General features: G+C 35.2%; 1 pseudogene; it reads right to left on the reverse strand.

Moving 5' to 3' along the window:
* Positions 1-4,996: 4,996 nt before the first annotated feature.
* Positions 4,997-23,119, reverse strand: LOC149144124 (leucine-rich repeat receptor protein kinase EMS1 pseudogene; annotated as a pseudogene).
* Positions 23,120-23,321: the final 202 nt, after the last annotated feature.

Consider the following 23,321-nt stretch of genomic DNA (forward strand, 5'->3'; position numbering starts at 1 on the left):
AAATAAAAATCTAACGTGGGAAAACCTCCAGAAGAGAAATTAGTATGGGCCAGGGATATGTGTACTTTGCAGGGATGCAAAGGAGAACAATCTTCACCTATTCTTAACATGTCTTGTGGCTGCTCAGATTTGGAAAAACCTTGCTGGATATATTGGCTTCCAATACACTCAGTTCAACTGTATTTCTGACTGCTTACAATGGTGGAGCCAACAAAATACCACTTGGCGCAATATTCCTCCTATTCTCTTTTGGGAGATCTGGAGATGGAGGAATAATATCATCTTTAAAAATTTCAGAGAAAATGCTTCATAGGTGCTGGAGTGCATTAAAGAATTACACACTATTGGACAACAATCAGGCATGGGATCGAAAAAAATTAAACAAAATCCACCTTGTCCGAGGATAGATTATCCGACTGGTTTCTTTGATGGAGCATCACAAAGAAGCAGATGTGGATGTGGGTTCTTGATACTTCATTCACCGGATCAGGATTTTTGGGTACACTGGGGTGCTGGCAACGGCACAAACACTAGGGCAGAAGCCATGGCATTATGGGGATTACTCTGGTTCTCTAAATTTTTGAACATCCCTAAAATCCACATATATGGGGATTCTAAGATTATCATTGATTATGTCATGGGATATGCAAAAATATACCAACCTACACTCCAAGGTTGGCTGCAACAAATCACATATCTCTGGAGCACTCAAAAGGACTCTACGATTGTGCACATTGGTAGAGATTTCAACCAAATCGCGGATGGACTTTCAAAGCGAGGGCTACTGGACAAGCTGGATGGGATGCACATCGAGATCAAGATGGGGGACCACTGCATGGATGTCGGGGTGCTGCCACTGCCAGGATAATTCCTCTTCTCCGTGGATCCATATTGCAACTGCTGATGGAATATATCAGAACTTTTTTGTTGTTTATGTCTCTTATTCACTGTTGTGTCTTACATATAATATCTCATTTTACAGGACTTGCATACTGAACATAGGAACTATTAGACTATTTTGATATTTGAATATTATGTAAATATGTTTAGAACTGTGCATATGGGCATGATAACTGATAAAGATGGCTTTACATGTTTTACCGTCGAGTCATTATGGACTCGTATCAATACTGAACTGTTGGTATATGTTGGTATCATTATGATGTTTATGTACTCTCTTGGAATTTGAATATAACATTTTTCTCATACTCAAGAAAATAAATAAATAAATGTTTTCTAAAATTTTCAACCTTTCCTTTCTTTATTGGTTTATATTTAATGTTGATAAAGTTATTGAAAATACCCATTTTATGCTAAGCTCCCAAACCCTTGACTAATCCACCCTACACTGAAACTTGGCAAAAGTACAAAAGCACATAAAGTTTGTGAAGTGTATGGGAAGGACGCACAATGGTACAATCCTTAGAAGACATGCAGAGACAAATCTTTTAAGTTCACTCCTTACTATTATGGTAATTGAAAACTCCATTGTAAAATAATTACAAATGCATGTCCTAGGTTTAAATATTGCATATGTATTTATGGTATGCAAATATAAATGTATAACAAACAAGAATACACCAATTTCTCCAATTCACTTCATAACTTTAAATTATAAATAATGTTATTTTACAAGTCACACATTTCTCAAATTAAGAAATGGCATCTTTTTGTTGACATTTATTAGAAAAAAATAACATCTTATAACTTGTCTTCCAGATCATTTGTTTTCAAAATGAGCTTTGTAGATTATAACATTGTTTTTATGATTATAAAACCTATTATTTATGGAGATATTTATGTTTACCAAAAATCATCAATCCTATAGTTTTAATGTGCCCCTTCATGTTTTGTCCACAAAAACCTACATTTTTTCATACTACTTCATTGGAGGTGTGCAAATACAACTTTTTTTTTTACAAATTTTCAATTAATCATCAAAAAGTAAGATGTCTTTTTATAATTATATTGATGTTTATATCTTAACTAGCACAACCACATTAGTAAATATGGTTGATATACGTCGAAGGCATCATTTTCCATCTATTACAAACATACAAACTCTAGAATAGTTTAAATGTTTGATGAATATAAGAGAAATCAAGGATAATTAATTCAAATTCTTACATGTTTAAGTAGCTAAGTGAAATTGTTAACTTCATTCATATTCGTTGAACTTTTAATATTTTTCAAAATCTACTATTCTTAAATATTCCAAAATCCACCATTCTAATAAAAATAAGAATGACCCTCTTACATTAAACTTTGAATGTGATTTAATCATCATTAAGAATGTATACCAAATTTCATTATTTCAATAACAAACCTCAATCCATTTTAAAATTAAATATAAATAAATAAATAAACGAATATTAACCCAATTAAATAAAATTACTTAAAACTAATTTTATAAATTTCAATTATATTTTATTTATTATTAATTTTAAAAAATTATTAAAATATTTTATTATTATTAATATTTTTTCATAATTATTTTTCAATTCAAAATAAATATATGAAAAAATAAACATCAAAATTATCATAAAGTGTAATAGGAAACCCCTACAAAATTCTCCTTTATCCTAATTTAAATTTTAGAATAGTTGTGCCCTAATCAACGATTGATATAGCAACGTTATTTTGCCCCACACAAAAAAATTAAGACATTGTTAACCCTATTTGGAGTTTGATTACACAATCACGATAAGGAAAACTTTAAATGACTTGTTTCATATAATGCAACATGGGTGTCAGACATTTCTAGTGAAACTTTTTATTTCTGACATTTCTAGTGAACGTGATTCTATTAATCTTCTCCGTGTGGAACTTGTAATCCTAGATGTCATTCATACGGAAAGGACATTGCATACGGAACGGACATTGCATATAAGAGGATTTGGGCAGCGCCTAACCAGCATACCATAGGGTATTCAATGCGCCGGGAGATGCACGGGAGATAGCCCGCTAACACGCGAATTCGGAAACTCGCCACTAAATAAGAAAGGGGAATTCGCGTGTTAGCGGGCTATCTCCCCTGCATCTCCCGACGCATTGAATACCCTATGGTATGCTGGTTAGGCGCTGTCGAGGATTTGGGTATATACAATAATTAAAGGGTACTAGCACTCAATGCAGCAAAGTACGTTAAAAGGCTATACAATGCAGACATTAATGTACCAAGTAGTGGAATACATTAAAAGGCTACCATAAATTCATAGTACAAAGTTGTTAATAATAATATGTTTGAGAGTCAATTAAATTGATAATAAATAAATTAAATTATTTTAAAAAATTAATAAATTTAATATGTAATATTATATTTTGAAAATTTTGAAAATTTTTCAAGTTAATTAAAATAATATAAATTTGACCAAAAACTTATTACATTATTGGTTTCCTGTGGCAGAGATAACAATAATAACAAGGTCGTATAGCTAGCAGCTAGCGTTCTTGCCGCTTAGTTTAATAAAATATTTTAATGTCATGAGGGGTCTTATGTATTCCAAACAATAATAAAACTGTAAAGTGAGTGATATGAATATTTGTCTAACATTTTTTTTATTAATTTTTTAATATAATTAAAAAAATATATTATAGATCAAAGTTGTATATATATATAATTGACATTGAAAGGAATGATAACAAGTTAATAATTATTTATTTAATATTGAATGATGACAATTTTTTTTATATAATGCTCATATTATAGTACACATCTCTGTCATTAGAGTATAGATTGATATAATGAGAGTTGTACGAATTGTACACATGTTATTTTTACATATTTTTTTCAAATTTATATTTTTTAATTTTTTTTGTAAATTAAAAAATCAAACCCATAAAAAATGTCTATTCAATACTTTACACCAATGAAAAAGGGAGTAGTCTAACAAGGCGGAGGAATTGCCCGGTTTCTGTTCCCGCCCGGAAAAACGTCTGGCTCCGGCAATCAACAATTCTGCCACCCTCCGCCACCCTTCAACATTAATTGTGGTGGGATCTCGTCTGACAAATCCAGATCCGGGAGTCTTGATGAACCTTGGTCACATCTCGCTGCGGCGCGATGGGCTGTCTCGAGTTGGTGGTCGGTATTCAAATTTCTGCAAAACTGCGTGCAAGAACTCCCTCCCCATTCGCCATCGAGCTCAGACACAGTTTGCCTTCAGAACTCAAAACTCTCGCGATCAGAACTCTCGAACGAGGCGAGAAGCAAGTTATCTATGGGAGTAACTACAAACCTTACTAATAACATTGTAGAGTTAATAACATCATTACATAATAATTTCAAAAACGTCATTTACTGGCATGTAAGATCCACCTATTCATATTTACCCTATATCAGTTTCTACAGGCTCAAATCTTTCATTTTCAAATACAGTGATTCCTAAGACTCTTCTCTCAAATTTACCCTATGAGACTCTTCATTAGACTACTCCTTGAATAAGTAAGAATTTGAAAAGAGTTGTGTCCTCAAAAGGATCAGAGATTTCTTTCAATTTTTTGATAGAAACATTGTATATAACGAACACAGAAATAGGATTAGTTGCACTATATGTACTCTGTGAAACCTATGAAGAACATTGAAAAGTTTGAGAACATGTGATATTTATAATAGGTATGGTATTCTACAAAAATCTTGTGAAGAATATAGAGGTTTGCATATATCTACTCTGTTAGATCATGCGCTGCATAATATTTCATGCAAATCATGTGTCTTGAAAAGTGCCCAGCGAATCTCTCTCAGTTGGGCCTTTCCAAAAGTTGCCCAACAATAGCTCTCAGCTACGCTTTCCCATTAGCTTAGTCCCGTTGCGAGGTGCGACAGGAACTCGAGAGCTGATCAAGGAAACAAAATCTAGTGTAAGCTTCATAATTAAAATAAAATTGACAAATAACACATAGAAAGGAAGTAGATAAGACCAAATGAAAGGGAACGGGAGCTAGCTGAAATTAAGTTGCAAAAGTAGCGAATAATATTGATGTATTTTACCAGTGAACTTAGCCAATTTTTGGGGGATGGCCTTCTATATCTCCAAGAATCTTGATGACCTGCAGCATATTAGGGCGTTTGACAGGATCATCATGAGTGCACATTGAGGCCACTTGCAGCATCTGAAGCATTTGAAGCTTCCAAGATCCATCAGAAGTGACAGAATCCAAGGCCTCAACTGCTTGCCCTTTGTTGATCATCTGTTGAACCCATCCTACCAGATTTCCACCTTCTATATCTTTGAAATTTGGTCCAATTGGTTCCTTTCCTGTGAGGAGCTCAAGCAAAATGACCCCAAAGCTATAGACATCACCTCTGGTTGTTGATCTCCAACTCTGACCATATTCTGGAGGAATATATCCAAATGTACCTGCTATATCTGTGCTCACATGAGTCTCACAGGCACTTATAAGGCACGCCAATCCAAAGTCTGCAACTCTAGGCTCAAAGTCAGCATCCAGCAGTATGTTGCTACTTTTCATGTCTCTGTGGATTATGTGAGGGATGAAGCCATGATGAAGAAATGCAAGGCCCCTAGCTGAACCCATAGCAATCTTAAATCGTTTGGGCCAATCAAGGACCTCCAATGCATCAACTTTGTTCCTTAGCCAATAATCAAGGCTTCCATTCACCATAAAATCATAAACCAACAATTTCTCATCACCGAAAGAGCAATATCCCAGTAATGGCACCAAATTTCTGTGCTTGACTTTTCCTAAGGTCTCCATCTCTGCTAGAAATTCTATATGACCTTGAGTGCGAGCTTGTCCAAGCTTTTTGATGGCAACAGTTCTTCCATCAGGGAGTACAACTTTATAAATTGTGCCAAACCCACCATCTCCAATAATATTGGTCTTGCAAAAGTTATTTGTGATCCGCAGTATATCAGCCAGTGTCAGGCGAAGGAGAGGGCTTTCAAACATGGCTACATTTATGCTGAGGGGCTCTTTTGACTTGCTATTACTCATAAAAGAAAGGGTAGGTTCAATGGCTGGATTCAATTTTCTCTTCTCATCCACCTTAGGGAAAACCTCTTGTCTCAACATTTTCCATTTTACCAAAGAAAATATAAGGCCCAACACGAAAAGGGTGCTTCCTATTGTGATCCCAACAATCACCCCAGTGCTCAATAGATGAGGTTGTTATCTTGGACTGAGCTTGCATTTTTGGCCCATTAGATTTCCACATACAGCCTTGTTTCTAAGAAATGAAGAAGCAGTAAAATTACTACATCCACCACCCTCAGGAAGATCTCCTTCCAACAGATTATCCAAGAGATTGAAGAAGTTGAAATCCATAAGGTCGCACAATTCATCGGGGACTGATCCTAAGGGATAATTATCAGAAATGTCCAAGTATATGAGTTGTGAAAGACTATCAAGCTCTGGAACTATGTTACCTGCAAATTCATTGGTGTGAAGATCCAAGTAGGTTAGACAAGAGAGATTGGCAAGAGATCTTGGAATTTCTCCACTAAATGAATTTAAACTCAGATTCAGTGTCTCGATCTGATGCCAGACTATGCTCTTTGAAAGAAAGCTAGCAATGCCACAAGATAACCTATTTTGTTATACATATAGACCAACAATGTTGACCAAATTTGCAAGAGTAGTTGGCAATGAGACATATAGCTTAAACTTATAGCTTAAAAACAAGAATGCTCAATGAGACATTTAAAAGCTTCAGCAAACAAAATTAGAAGTAACAACTTATATATTGATCATACAAACATCTACAGAAATCTGTAGGGATATTCGTAAGCTTTGCTAGCTCTTCATTTTCTAGTAGGACACTTCACCACAAGCATGAGAAGCTTTAATGAAGGCATAAAATGCACGACCTTTTAAAATTCAAAACATGATATATCTCCTAGGTAATTACACAGCTTGCTTTAGTGTAATATGAATATACACTTGAGAAATCTTCAATTCCAAGACAAATAGTTGAAAGTTGTGGTTAAGTTGCGGGGAAAAATCATTAACATTCTAAATTCTCAAAACAGAGTACATACCAGATTGAACATTAATTTCAATTTTAGTTAGAATGTTGCAAAGAAAGAATTACGTGTTGAACTTGACTGCCCAGAAGTAGCTTAGGTGAACTTGACTGCCCAGAACCCTCAAGGGGAAACCCACTAAACACATGCATTTTTGTTTACCTAAGCTACCTTGAAAATATTTTAATTCTTCCATTGAAATCACCCCAGATTTGCACTTGGCCCAAATACTTATTTATACCTCCGAGGAATTAAACCTTAGTGGATGGCCTGACTCGCCACTATCTTTACCACTGAACCAACATTCCATCCTCATCAACAAATAAGTTCCCATCTTAAATTCAATTTGTTGTGATAAAGATGGTGGTTTCTGCAACTAATATGTAATGTGATTTGGGTCCATTTTTCACACTTGGTTGTGATTCCCTCCTTTCCCTTTTCCCTAATATTTTCCAAACTTTCCTTCACTGCTCTCTTGGGCCAATTTATGTACTTTTTTAGGACTCTCCCATTTTTCTCGAAAAAGTTGGCACTCTACTTAGAGGGACGAAATTGTCATTCTTTCATAGAGTACATGCTATGTCAACATTATTTAAAATAGCCTTCCGCTTACTTACCCGCGTAATTAGGGAAAATGCATGTGATCTAAATCCTACACCTAGTGCCATATTGAATAGCTATAAAAGATGAAATTTCATTGCCTTTTCTTTGTTCTAGCACATCTCTTTTGCCACAGGTAGTGGAATGTGACCATAATGATTGCCTGCTATAAATTTCACATATATTATGGTAGCACCGAGAATCTTTGAGGATAGATTACTAGTAGAGTTGTGATGTAAACATGCATTGTAGAAAGGCCTTTCATTCAAGTCTAGCCCTGCTTAGCAAATGGTCACCCTCAAAAAACATGGCCAACATTTATTGGATTGCATCTGTTCATGTTGTTTTAGGAGTCTTTCCTTTTAGGAACACCATGTTCCAAGTGAATGAGGCAAGAAGCTGCATCTTAAAGGAAAGGCTTGCATCCAAAATAGCCTGCATCTTTTTGTGCTATTTATTTTTGCCATTATTGAGATTCTATCTTCTGTTAAATTTTGTTACAATAAAGGGTTTAGGGATCATATTTTGTATATTAATATGTTCCCGAAAACTTCAGCTCTGATTTCTCCAGTCATACACTTCTCTTCCTTTGGGAAGGCTTAAGAAAAACATCTTTGTCACTACCTAATGACCTTTTTTTCTTTGTGAAAAATTTCAAATCTAGTCATTCTCGTTTATGGGTATCCCAAAGGTCTTTACATTGGTAAAGTGGCTTTGTCACTCCCAAATAGCCCTTTGTTCTTGGATAAATCTTTCCACTCTAGCTAATCTTGTTTATGGCCATGCAGGAGGTCCTTCCAATTGATTAATTCCCTTAACACTCAAGCACTGGCTCCTATACCTATCCAACATACCCAATGAGCCTGATTAGTGGAAAAGCACCAAATGTTTCCATTGCATGTAATAAGGTCCTTCTAAGACCCATTGGATCCCTTTCCAGATTGAATTCAAAACTCTTGCGAAGTTTTCCAGATTCCCTTCAGCATAGGGGTACCCTTTATGTTGAAACCCATTGCACAGGTGATGGGCCAATGTAGATTGAAAGGTCCTTTGATACCCTTTTATGTTGAAATCTATTGGACAGATGATGTTGGCATGCAGATTGAAAGGGGGTTCACTTAATACCCCTCTGATGCCTCCCTTGTTTGATCTGATATCTAGCAATTTACAAGAGTCATCGAAGATTCATTGCCTGACATGCATTTGATTACCCATTAGCTAACAACAATTTGCCTTGAGCTCGGATATCCACAAGGTCCAAGCCACCTTTATGTTTCACCCAAATACATTATGATCAAGTAACGAGAGCTAGCGCCATCCTGAAATCAAATCGCTATATATATTTTGTTTAAAATTTATTCAACACTCTTGGTAAGAAATAAGATCTGTAATATCCTATGGTAGGCTTCCCTCGGTATACTTTTCAAAATCTTCTTCAATGAGGCATAACTGGCATTGGATGGAAACCAACAAGAGTAATATATACACGACCAGCCTCCATGATCCTAGATTTAGCAAACAGAATATTGCACTTGTACCATTTTAGCAATTTTCCCTCAATTTTTTTCAAATCCATTTCCAACCCTATGAAGACACACTAACCAGATTCTTGTCACTGTGCAACACCAACTTTGTGGATAAAGGAAAAACATAAAACTTTTTCTGAATTTTCTTGTTTTAAGTGAATAAGCTCCTCTTCAAGATCAGAGATGCATGCACTTTTACTTTCAACTTCTGAAACAAGGTTGTCTCTCTAACCCATCATCTCAGAGTTTTCTTCCTATAACTCTTTTAGCATCTGCTGACGGGCTTCAAGCTGTTCAGATATATCTTGATACTTTGCTTACAATGTTGTTTTATCCAGCATCAAGCTGTAATTTATTGCTTTAAGTTCCTGCACTGTGATTTCCAACTGCTGTAATTGCTCTTGACCAGTTACCAAAGCTTATGTTGTCTTCTCTTAAATATCCTCAAGTGTATTGACCCGCAGTAGAAGGTTCTGAATCTGATTTGTCAAGGATCCAACCTCAAATTTGAGGTTTGTCTTTTCCTGTTCTAAAGAGTGATTGATATTTCATACCTCAAAAAAATCATAAAAGAGGTTTTATATTTATATATGTGTTGGATAACTTGTTAAGCTTAAAAGTTCAGTTCTAATGTCCTTGCATATTGTTTGACCAAATCAGTTCAAAATGGGCAAGCGAAGAAAATGGAAATATATCATGGATCTTGAGGTGCAAGACCTCAAAGGCAAAATGACGTTCTCTAGTAAAGACTTGGTTTGGACGAAAATAAATAGAAAAAACAATAGTATTGATCAAGTTTTCGTAATCCCATTACAACGAGTTGTTGACTTTATCAAAGGAGAGGAATAAAATCCTATTGATCCATGTAAATTCATACGAAAAACAAAAAAAGAACCAAAACAAAGAGTTATCGCTGCATTGCGATATGAGATGTGAGTATTTAAAAAATGTATTGTTTAGATCTTTTGAAACCACGTTTATCTTTATTTGTATGTACTAACATTTTAAATTTTTGGTGTAGTTATCATTGTTCATTTGGCCCAGAGGACAAAAAAGGAGATCCTCCAGCTAAATGAAGGACCTCATTTGTGCAGAAGAGGGGTTGCCAATGCCACTTTATTGTGAAAGTTATGCATGAAATTCCTAATAGAGCAATACTAACTTTCAATATGTATGAACATGAAGATGGGGAAGGTTGGGTTTGTCATGGTCAACGTGACACTTTAGGTGAGACCAGGACCTTGCATAGGCCAAAGCTTTCAAGGGACATTGTTGCATATGTAAAGAGTTGTTTCTTTTTGGGAGTTCCTGTTGATGTAGTGTATAGAACCCACATTAAGAGACATGTTTACATGGATGTGGTAGCTCGAGATAGGGATTTCTTCTTATGTAGGAAAGATATTGTAAATATCTATAATAGGTTGGCGAAGGGAAATTATCAACTTCACAAAAAGGATGAAATGAGTGTAAACCTTTGGTATCAAAAGCATCGGGAATTTTTTTTCTTGTACCAAAAGACCAATGGTGTGGAGATCCCTTTTATAATATGGATTCAAACAAAGTGGATGTTGGAGACAATGGTCAAGCTATCGCACAATAGCTTAATAGCCATGGATTCAACATTTAATACAAATAAATACGGGGTAAGTGAGATGCCAATGATTGATTGTATATATTTATTTAAGTTGTATACATTCCAAATGATTAATAACTTGTTTTTTGCTTTATATAATGTTGAATATGATAGTATCAATTGTATACACTCGTGGTATTTAATGAACAACAAAGCAGGGTACCAGTTGCATGGGTCATGGCATCACAAAACACATTAGATGATATCGCAATATGGTTGGAGCAGCTCATGCGCAAGTGTTTCCAAACCCGTCTTGATTGGAAAGTCAATGCTTTCATGGTTGATGATGCATTGGCTGAAATCAGTGCCTTGAGGTAACTTTAACATTGTCATGATATAACCAAACTTGCATTTTTTCTAAAAAAGCACACTAAAATGCATTGAATATGGCAGGAGGATCACAGGTTGTAATGTGATCTTATGCGTTTGGCATGTACGGAGGGCTTGGTTAAAAAATGTCAATTGGTTGGCCACTAGTTCCATAAAATCCAATGAGATGTTCATTGAGTTAGGTTTCATCATGAAACACACTCTCAATTGTGAAGTGGAAGATGCAATCAACCAATCTTTTATCAAATTTGCAGACGAAGAGAAGTTCTTAGACTGTTTCCACAAGAATTGGGTCACTGGAGATAAGATTTGTAAGTAAACATTTTTTTTGTATGATATGCATTTTTTTCTTCTATAAAGGTGATATAGTGAGAATGACATGGTTCTATTTGCAATTAGGTATGTGGGTGAAAGGTTGTCGGGAGTTTCCTCATGTAAATCAGGAAACCAATAATGTTGTTGAGTCATACCATTGTTACCTAAAAACAACATTTCTATATGATAGAAAGAAAAAATGTGCCCGGAGGATGGATTTGTTATTGCATATGCTACTAACAACAATTGAACCTTGTTATCGGTTCAAGGAAATCTTAAAAGAAGAAGGATTTTGAAACAACTACAAGAGAGAAAAGAAACTAGAATTATTAGTCGAACGAGCAAGAAAAATTTTGGATATTGATTGTTGTCCTCATGAGAGCATAGCCCGTGCTTATTAGGTGAGAAGTCAGACAGATCAAGGTAAAAAATATCTTGTCACCTGGTATCATATGGATTTTATCACGTGTGAATGTCCATGTTCTATCTGTGGAAACATTTGCAAGCATGTCATAAAGGTTAATTGGTTGTATTTCCACTCGGATAATTCAAATCCATTGCTTCATCAGCATGCAGAGGATAACATATGAAATGACCCACCTGAGATCAATATAGAGCTTCAAAACCATGATGTAGATGTCGATGCTACTCTTATGGCCACAAATATTGTTGATGAAAATGCCAAGACGCTTCATTTGGCAAGGGAGGAGTTGTTTAGCTATGCACATCTCATTTTAGATAACCCTCCTACTACTTCGACGAAAGCAAACCAGTTGACTGGTATGCTTAAAAAATGTTGAATGAAGCCAATAATTTGCACGTTAATGATTTTGGCTTCACACTTGGGTTGGGTTCTCTTGATCCATCTTTGAAGAGGAAGAAGAGTTTCCTTAGCCCCACAAAGAAAGGAAGAAGCAACAAACAAAACAATGGTTTGGAAATTGATTTAAATGTTGATCCATCAGAATATGAACCATTTGTGTTTCGATACCTCAATAGGCGAGGACAGCATCGATCAAATAATGCCATGTCTATGGTTCCAGGTTAGTTTCATGTGTTGAATAGAGTCATGGTTTTAGATTTAAGTATTTAATAATCACCATTCTTTAACATGTGGTATGTTTATTTTTATAGCAATGCAACAATACGCAACCATGGTGATAACCCAAGACCAAAGGCAGATGCAAGACCATCCAACCTTACCTGCCATGCCAAGCACATTTGACATTCTTTCGTTGTGTGCGTACATATACCTTGATGCTCTAGCAAATTTCTTTGCGATAATGTTTGACACTTTTCTAGGTAACTATAAAACAAGTGGAGAAGCATCATCTTCTACCATGACTGATCATCCATTGAAGGGCTTCGACTCTAGTGGGAATCAATGAGGTATGCACAAAGAATAGATAAGCTAGGTTTTCATGGCCTCGTTAGGCAGGTTTCCCTTTTTCATATGATAAGGCAATATACGTTTTCCTATTGTTATGTTGTTATGAAAATACCCTTTTCATAATCTGTTCATGGTCACTGAAAAATTAGGATTGCCAAATGTGATCATTGTCAGTGCTTATGTTTCTTCCCATGCATTGCTCATTGAAACAAAGTTCAGTCCTCAACGCCTTTCCCCCACTAAGGTGTGAATTGTATTTCCTATGCAAAAGTCATGGGCTTTACATGCCTTTTTATGCTTGTTCATGGTTGAGGATAAGGACCATCATATGGGTTCATTTCCCATTCTTGTATTTTTTCCCTATCCATCATGTTGGTTGTCAAATAGAATCTCTTTACTTATTTATGTTCATGCAACATGTTTGATTTTTATACTTAAACATGTAGTTTCTATGTTCTCATACCTATGTTCATGGTTCAGTGTTTATTAGATTTATAGATCTTTATATTTTACATCTTTATAAAGTTATGGTTAGATGGTCAAAGGCCAGTGAGATTTGAACCTTATTATTGCGTTTTTTGTTGTTGGATTTTCTATTCCTTGCCTCTGCTCAGAGATATTGTTGGATTTTCATGACCTCATCAAGCTGATTTTGCCTTCATGGAATAGTATATGATAGCATAGTAGATTGTTATGTTATTTTGAACATTCCCTCTTCATGATTTGTTGATGTTCATTGAATGATGTTCTGTCCTTTTATGCCTGTGATAATATGTGTATTGCCCTATTGCCCAAATCAAGGTCGGTTGTTATCTTTAAGTTGTGTGTTCGGTGAAAGTGTTTATTTTGATCTTGTGTGCTCGTATATATATGCGTGTTGAAGTTCTTGGCCACATATAGTTTATTGTCTACTAGGATAATACATGTGTTGATTAATTTACAAAATTTTAACATGGACACTCTTTTTTTTCAAGTTGTTCTACAGTTCTGCTTCCAACCAGGATTGTCCATGCATTGAACCTCAATGTGGAAGACATAAATTCTCGGCCAAGCACACAATATGGTCTTTTTCCAAGCACGCAATTCTCATCCAAGCACACAATGAGGTCTTTTGCCAATCACACAATTCTCAGCTAAGCACACAATTTTTATCTACGATCCTCAGATAATTTCTAATATAGTTGACTAAATTTTTATAGTTCAGGGTTATTAGGAGGGGTGGTAACTATTGTGGTTGGTTGGTTGGAAATTGGTCTTCTATACAAATATGTTTTGTTGTAAAACGCATATGGAAGTGATGGTCATGGTTGAAGGCTTGTATTTTATCTAGTTCACAGTTTTCCAACTTCCAGTTGTACAGTAAGTGAAAAAGTTGTGATAGATTAATTTACCTTTTGTATAAGCATCATTACATGAAATTATGCTCTGGAAGCACCAGGGAACTATTAGTCAATAATGTGGCAGTTTCCACGGTCTTGAGGAAACAGTTCTAGCATTTTGCAATAAATTGAATATAATGAAATCCATTGTAGTGAATTTCTTGCTAGAAATCTATTATATTTCCAAACTTTTGATGTTCAGCTCCACTCCATTTTGATATCTTCCTTTTCATGTCAGTAAAGCAAATCCATTGCAATCACTGTACTTATCATTCCAATGGTAGCCCCTTTAAATTATTAATTAACCAATTTAAGCTAATAAGGAAGATCCTTCCAAGTGTCCACTCTATTCTGTCTATGTTCCTCAGACATGCTAATGAAAACAATGATTCATTCTTTGAAATCTGCTCCCTTTGCCATATTTCCGCTTTTGAACCAATCTGCTAAGGAAGTGATTTCTGGTAAATCTTTAACATAGAATGTGGCCCATAACCAATGGGGTCCAGAGATTGAAACCTGATCCTTTGCCACAATTTAATTATATGACTACTAGTAATATTATTGACAAAATGTCCCCTTTAAATCCTAGGCAGATTTATTGTTAGGGTTACTTTAAGTTAGGCATTGTATATGGGATGTCTTTATTTTGTAAACCCTAGCCTATTTGCTTCTATAAAATAAAGGCAGGGTGTTGGTGGTTAATCATTCAGTGAGCACATTTAGAAGTTTAGTTGCATTGTATTTATTTTTTTGTTCAATAAATAAAACAACAATGCATAGTACTTCAGTTCAACAGATCCATATAGCCTGCACCTTCAACATATCCATACAATGTTTGGGTCCATAAACAGATTGCAGTTTGTGTGAAGGTGCAACAACATTTAAAGAGGCAGATCAATTAATGGGCATCTTATGGTCGTTGTATGTATTCATGCTTGTTTTAAATTAATATTGTTTTCCAGTCTTAGAAAGAAACTTATATGGTAGCTTTTTTAAAATTAGACGTGCTTTTATTAGTTTTGTTTTAGGCACAGATCTATCTCAGTTGAAATCACAAGCTTGTTGGGTAATCTCTGTACAATCGAAGTACCCTAGGGTTTTTCAGGGTAATGAATTCATATATACAGTAAAAAAAACTAGTTTAATAACACAAATCAAGTTCTCACCTCACCAGATTCTGACAACAGAAATTCTAAAAAATTTCACTAACAACAACTTCATCATTAAGTACATCAGCAAACCACTTGTGATTTTGGAAAACTGTGAACCACCTCCAGCACTTCCTTTGGTGGTTTTTGGAAATGAAGAGGGGTACCAGTAGGATAAATTGTAGTTGTCGAACTATAGATGGATGCTTTGGCCAAACCACTTCCCACCGGTTCCCCTCAACATATATTTCGTGCACTTCAAACCATCAACACTTCATTGATCTAGTTTTCAAACAACATGGATCATCGATTATTTCAACACTTGTAAGGATTCCATGTCGACCCCATAATTCCCATCTCATAAATTACATGATGATCACTCAGGAATGCATTCTTATCAACTTTCTCATGGCCTTTGTATGATTTCTGAAATGTGGTAGAGTTTCTCCAACATGAGAACAGGCATACAATGAACATGGGAGGAAAGACACCCACACCATCCAAAATTACAGGAACTTTGTTGGAAGCCTCACCTAAGTAGTTGTTGTGTTATATTATTACTCATTGGAGATGACATTCTGATGGAAATATTTCGAACCTTAACCCATAAACTACCATTCAAAACTTCGTTGGGTAATGAGTATGTGCACCTTAGTAGAGAAGCACCTTCTCAACTTATATGAAATTTGTAGTTTCATTCTACTAGCAATATTATGGGTACATTCTAATTGTGTAGGTGTTGTCTAACCAAGTTGCAATATTTCTATCATTTTCTCATATATAAATTTCAGATGAATTCTTTCCTCAATCATTAAGGTCTGTCTTGCAAATGCCTGGTTGTTCCTTTTTCAAAAGATCATTCCAACGTGCATATACAAACTGGAATCCATAAATCCTGAATAATAAAAGTCCAAGATTTTAGTATGCTTCAAGGCCACATCCAGATTTCAAATGAAAGGCCATATTGGTGTGCCAAAATTTTCAGTGAAAGGTTGCATTTATACAAACAACCTCTTAGTTATGAATTTCCATTTTACCCATGATAGACCTAACAAAGTTACAAACTATGTTTCAAAACTGGAACATTGATACTAAAATTTTACACAAGCATATGACGGCTTCAAAACATCATTAGATTAGCCTTTAAATTTCCTAATGAGATCTTGGGTAACAATACCTCAATTTGTAGCATGGAAATCTCGGGCCATAAGAAATATCGTACATATCATAATGAACTTCGCAAATGCCAATGAAAATCTCGACTCCTTGACACCCAACATAGTCATTGACCATATTTTGATTAGGAATAATAGAAATTTTCTGCAGTCATCAGTAAACATATATTTCCAACACTGGGCCCTAACATAAATATTTTGAGCTTAGGAGTTTCTAGTTGTGCACCTTAGCAGAGAAGCACCTTGTCAACTTATATGAACTTTGTAGTTTCATTCTACTAGCAATATTATGGGTACATTCTAGTTGTGTAGGTGTTGTCTGACCAAGTTGCAATATTTCTGTTATTTTCTCATATATAAATTTCAGATGAATTCTTTACTCAATCATTAAGGCCTGTCTTGCAAATGCCTGGTTGTTCCTTTCTTGAAATATCATTCCAACATTCATCTACAAACTGGAATCCATAAATCTTGAATAATAAAAGTCCAAGATTTTAGTATGCTTCAAGGCCACATCTAGATTTCAAATGAAAGGCCATATTGGTGTGCCAAAATTTTCAGTGAAACATTGCATTTATACAAACAACCTCTCATATATGAATTTCCATTTTACCCATGATAGGCCTAACAAAGTTATAAACTATGTTTCAGCACTGGATCCCTGATACTGAAATTTTACACAAGCATATGATGGCTTCAAAACATCATTAGATTAGCCTTTAAATTACCTAATGAGATCTTGGGTAACAATACCTCAATCTGTAGCATGGAAATCTTGGGCCATAAGAAATATCGTACATATCACAATGATCTTTGCAAATTCCAATGAAATCCTCGACTCCTTGACACCCAACATAGTTATTGACCATATTTTGATAGTGAGTAATAGACATTTTCTACAGTCATCAGTAAACATATCTTTCCAGCACTGGACCCTAACATAAATATTTCGAGTTTAGGAGTTTCTAGTTGTTCCGGAAGCATATCTAGATCTAGATATTACTTATGGTAGAAAAATTATCAAGTAGGCTCTCAAGAGCTATGTTAAAAACACCAGGGCTCAAGACATTCTATGAATTATAACAATATCTTGAACCATAGTCTAGGATACCAATAAAACTGTTGTTTTCATAACGTAAGTAGTAGGCTACTAAGTTCCTTGATGTCAACATTTCTAGAAAATCAATGCAATAATAGAATTGAAAAATGCCAACGCGGTCTAATATGACTTCTATAAGTTCGATGCCTCCCACTAAAGATATATAATGGACCTTTCCATCACAATGATGAATAATCAACAATGTTTTTACAGTTTGTTCAGAACTGTAGCAAGAAAGGCCTAATTGGATTTAACCCTGAATCAAATTGATAGTATTTAGTAAGTTGGCTTGCAGCTTGTTCTAATAACAATCACAACTCTTTGAGCTAATACAATACTTCACAATAAACACAACAGTGAGTCACACTCCAATACTCTTTTTACTGAATGTTTAACCAAGAATACTGATAAAAATCACAAATATGTGTTGCCCATTCCGAAAACTCTGCCAACATTTATGCCATTAGAGCTCCAACAAATAATATAACACAACTACCCATGCATAACAATTTTTCAAGCAAGAGCATGGTGTAAACATAACATGCACATGCCTTCTCAGAATTTGGATTTGAAAGATTTGCCATCAAACATAGGGGCTCACTCTGTATGCAGAGAATGTAAACTTTTATTCAAAAAAATTATGTTCATAGTTACAAAGAGTAACTCTACAAGCAAAATATTGTTCTGAAGTTTTGTCAAGAGTAACTTCGTAGCTCGAATCAAATTGATATTATTTAGTAAGTTGGCTTGTAGCTTGTTCTAATACTATAAATATCAAGCACCATGCAGTAAGCCAATCGTTAAGATACTATATCAGAGAACTTAACTTCTTACTCTAGACCTTTTCATAGCAGATATTGCTTCTCCTTAATGCTGTAAAATTGAATGGTTACCAATTTCCTGTAGTATTCACATAATTATTTTCCTTTTGCTGCATATTTAATGGAGGTGAGACATGTGCATTGTCGTGATCCAGAATGCTCAGTGACAACTATGAGGTTAGTATCCTCTGTCCTGGCTCAGGGTTGCAAACCCACAAGGAATATTTGGTATTGGCTTCATGGAAATGTTCAATAAAACAATCAATTCCACAAGACCAAGAGAGATTGCTAATGTTTGTTTTGTTAAAACTTAGTTATTTTCAATCCAACGTTAACAAAATCAAATCAGTAGTTTTGTTAAACACTTCGCAGACATGTCGTGGCAATGCCGAATATATGCAATAGATCATTCAAACCTCTACGAATCGGTGACAACAGTCAATATGTGGCTAAAATATTTTCTTGTGATATAAAACAACAAGAGGAGTTGACTTAAATTTTCAAATGGGCCAAAAACTTCACTTCTTACTCTAGACCTTTTCATAGAAAATACTACTTCTCCCTTATGTTGTATTACTCTTGTGTAGATAAATGTTGAACCTCTCCAACAATCTCACCTGATAATCATCCCAATCCTAGATATTCACATGATCAGTGGTGAGATTGTTGGCGAGGTTAAGCATTTTGTCGCACAACAAAAACATAAAAAAATATACCCAAAGCAATTCGACTTGAGAAAAAAAGGAAGGGGAATCTATAGCTTCAATATTCAACCAAAATTTCAGACTACAGAGCCCAAATAGTAAGGAGAGGATGAATAGTTGAATGTTCTCCTAGTTGTTATCAGAGGTGAGCATTGTTGACTCAAAGTGTCTGGCTTGTGGAGATGAAGTGGAAGTTCGCTGAATTTATGAAATAATATTTTTTATTGCGGCATTTCTTGATAAGGTTGGATCATATGGATGGCTTGGCCTTCTAAAAAACCTTCATGTTGTCCATTCCTTTGAAGAAAAAAAACATGATGTTTTCCCAAAAAGGGAAAAAGGCTTGCTAATCATCTCTAGTGATATACTTGATTATATAAAAATAAATTGAAATACATTCACTCAACAAATGCATTATAAGAACATAAAAACTGAACAGGATGTGGCTTCTATTAACAACAGATGTATAGTTTCAAGTAGGTATTTTAGTTGACTAGTCAAGGTGTTAGAATGCAGTGCTTATTAAATTGCCATTTTCCGAATTCATTTGTAAATTTGTTTTCTAATAGAATTAAGTTTTTTTTAAATGCCTTTAGGCTTTAGACAACCTTCAACCCTATTTGTCCTATCAAGTAGGTACAACAATAAAGAAAATAGAACAGTCATTCTGTTGTGCAAAAGTGGAACGATCAACAGTGGATATGAGAGAGAGATTTGGATGTTTTGATAAAGTTCTTGCGCCAGGAAACCAATGTCTATTGTTCTATTAAGGTTTTATATGCCCACTGTTGGATTTAAGCAAGTACATTATCCAGCGGTGGGCATATACAGCGGTCGCGCATTAATGGTCAATAGCACTGTAAATATTGGTTGCCCTTGAGCCAGGCCTCCACTGTTTTCCATGGGTTTTTGGGAGTCAAATTGGAGACTATCTTTCCTTATGGGTACAAAAGCTAGATGTGTGATGTGAAACAAAGACAAAAATATGTAGCTTAGTGCTATTCTACGGCATGATTATAGGTATAGTGATATGTAGAAGATCACAAATGCTTTTAGTTGCTATATGTACCAATTAGGAGTGCAGTAGATTTGTAATTTATGCAACTTTTGGATGTAAATTAATAATTGTGCATGATATGTACGCCTATCTGAGGCATTTTCAATAGAAAAAAAGAAGAAGATAAAAAGTCAATTAGACAACACCATAATGTATTAATGATAATCACAAAACCATGAACCAGTTACTTTTCTCAAAATACATTTGTCCATATACATGGAATATATTATATTTGTCCATAAATTTGTCTCCCATACAAAAAACCGTAATCGTTGCATGTTGAGGAAAAATAAAACATTAACGGGTTATTCTTTAGTGAAAGAACCATGCTATGATAGATCCAAGAAAAATGATAACAACAACCCATTTGCATACTGGAGATCTATATTGATGGTGATCAATGATTTATGTTGCAGTGGATGGTGATCCTATGTCATATTTGACATTTACATATGTGCTTAAAAATGCTCTGGACATTATATCACTGGACATCTTTTCAATGTCTGCAGAGCGATTGATGGTAAAATATTGAAATTGACAACTCCAATTTATTGCTTCCTTATGAAGGAGTTTTAAATTGTCCTTCCGAACCCGATAGATGCCTTTCATCTGATTACATATCAAATTCGAGTTGGTGAAGACTTCAATATCATTGACATCATGTTGTTTTGCCTCTTTTAGCCCTTCAACAAGGGCAATGTAGTATGACTCATTGTTTGTCGTCATTCCAGACACTTCTCTCTTTCCATGAAATAAATGATTTGTTGCCATATTGTAAAGGAAAAATTTAACAACTGCTCGACTTGGATTTGGAAAGCAGGACACTTCAATGCATAAACATCACTTTTGCACCATTTTTACGCTTCAAAAACCTAGAAAATAAGATAACAATAAATTCATGTTAAACAAGTAGACAATTATCTATTTCTTAATACTCAACATGTTTTTTGGTCATATATAATTCAAAAAAGCAGATAATTTTTTTCACAAATTCAATGTAATACTGACTAACAAATTTTGTTGGAGTATCAAAACCAAATTGAATGCTTTTGATATTGTTAGATATAAGTATCCCTATGACTGTTATAATGTCATATTTCCTACTAGTAGTTATAAGGTGGAGCTAGAAATTCCATTTCAAAGCTTTCAAGAATAATTTTCAAAACAGTAAGATTTCTTAAGTGCACCAGTCTTAAAAGGTTCCTACATGCTCAGAAAGATAAATTAGTGCGATATATGTTGTCTGATGACGTTATGGGGTATATAGTGCAATTTAAGATAGCCTCATGACACCTTTTGATTATTTGAGTAGTTTCTCTGATTTAGAATTCTTTCTTTGCAACATTCTAACTAAAATTGAAATTAATGTTCAATTTGGTATGTACTTTGTTTTGAGAATTTAGAATGTTAATGATTTTTCCCCGTAACTTAACCAAAACTTTTAGCTATTTGTCTTGGAATTAAATATTTCCTCAAGTGTATATTCATATTAAACTAAAGCATGTTGTGTAATTACCTAAGAGATCTATCATGTTTTGAATTTTAAAAGGTTGTGCATTTTGTGCCTTCATTAAAGCTTCTCATGCTTGTGGTGAAGTGTCCTACTAGAAAATGAAGAGCTAGCAAAGCTTACGAATATCCCTACAGATTTCTGTAGATATTTATATGGTCGGTAGATAAGTTGTTACTTCTAATGTTGTTTGCTGAATCTTTTAAATGTCTCATTGAGCATTCTTGTTTTTAAGCTATAAGTTTACATCATTTTATGGTACCTAGATCTTCGTTGAGAGTTTATTCATTTTTGAGGTAAGAGTCAGGAGAGTTTACCCCTATGTTAGTATAAGCAATTCACATCACCCTACAAGAATTGGGGGTATTAACAGAGTGACTGCTCTCAAAGCTTCTATATTGAAGACAAGGAACCAAGGGAATACTCCAAATTTGGTGGACATCCCTCAAGAAGCAAGTCACTGTTCCCAAATTCAGCAGTTCCTAAATGAGGTACCTCCAGTTCATCAAACTTGAAGAAGACATGCAAGGTGCATCCAATTTATGCTGCTTCTGGGCAGTCAAGTTCAACACGTAATCTCACTGTTTGGTTTGGTCAAACAAGGCATGTCAGAGTTGCATTATATAAGGGAGAACCAAGCAATAGCAGTAGATTTGGTCGACCAGAAATATTGATTTGACAAGCTCGGAAGGATCAACCTCTGACTTGGACTTTCTTCAGGAAGCAGTGACTTCTTCCATGAGTAAAAGTCTTGTTTGTGGCAGTTCAAGTGTGGAAAGGAGAGATAAAAGATTTCTTTCTAGCAGGTTTCTAAATAGGCAGGGAAGTTGGAATGATATGGAGTTATTGAATGTAAGCAACAGTTTTAACTTTGTCAAATTGGAGAATATGAGATGGACCAAGTAATTCTGGATTTAGGATCAGATGCGAATGTTCTGCCGAAGAAGACATGGGAGTGCATGGGGAGGCCTACGCTGTAGTGGTCTCCTATTCAGCTGCGAATGGTGAACTAGCAGAAAATAATACCCATGGGGTGATTGCAGGGAATCACTGTGGATATTGAGGGAGCAAGCGCGCTAGCAGACTTTGAAGTAATAGAGATTGTTGATGACAACAATCCCTACCCCGTGCTCTTAGGAATTTATTGGGCCACTGACATGAACGGGGTGATTAATCTGAAGAAGCACAAGATGATTTTTGAGAAGAAGTCATTACGTGTAGTTATACCTCTGGACCCTACTAAAGGATCGTGCTATACAGATCCGGCACGCGACTATGAAAGTGATGATGATTTAGAATGCATCTATAAGATAACAATGTGAAACCAGGACTGGGTGAATCCCACTACTGATGGACAGCTTGCATGGTAATGTGAGAGCTCCTGTACTTTGGATTCAGACGAGGAAATGAAGCGGTGGAAGAATCGGTTACATGACGTGACTCCATTGAATTGTAATATGATGACAAGGTCGTTGCGCTGCGTATCGACAAAAGTAAGAGACTTGCCTACTTATGATGGGATAAGTGAGGTAGATACCTTCTTGGATAGATTTGAAAGAGAAGGGCCGGAAAAGCAATGCTTCCAAGCTTTGAATTGGGTATTGCGTGCTACGCCCACGAGGTGGTCAAGTACGCATAAAGGGAGCTT

The sequence above is a fragment of the Pinus tabuliformis genome, chromosome X (genome assembly GCF_031772625.1).
Source record: "Pinus tabuliformis cultivar Carrire ecotype Pingquan chromosome X, CPIR1, whole genome shotgun sequence".
In the NCBI taxonomy this organism is placed as follows: Eukaryota; Viridiplantae; Streptophyta; class Pinopsida; order Pinales; family Pinaceae; genus Pinus; species Pinus tabuliformis.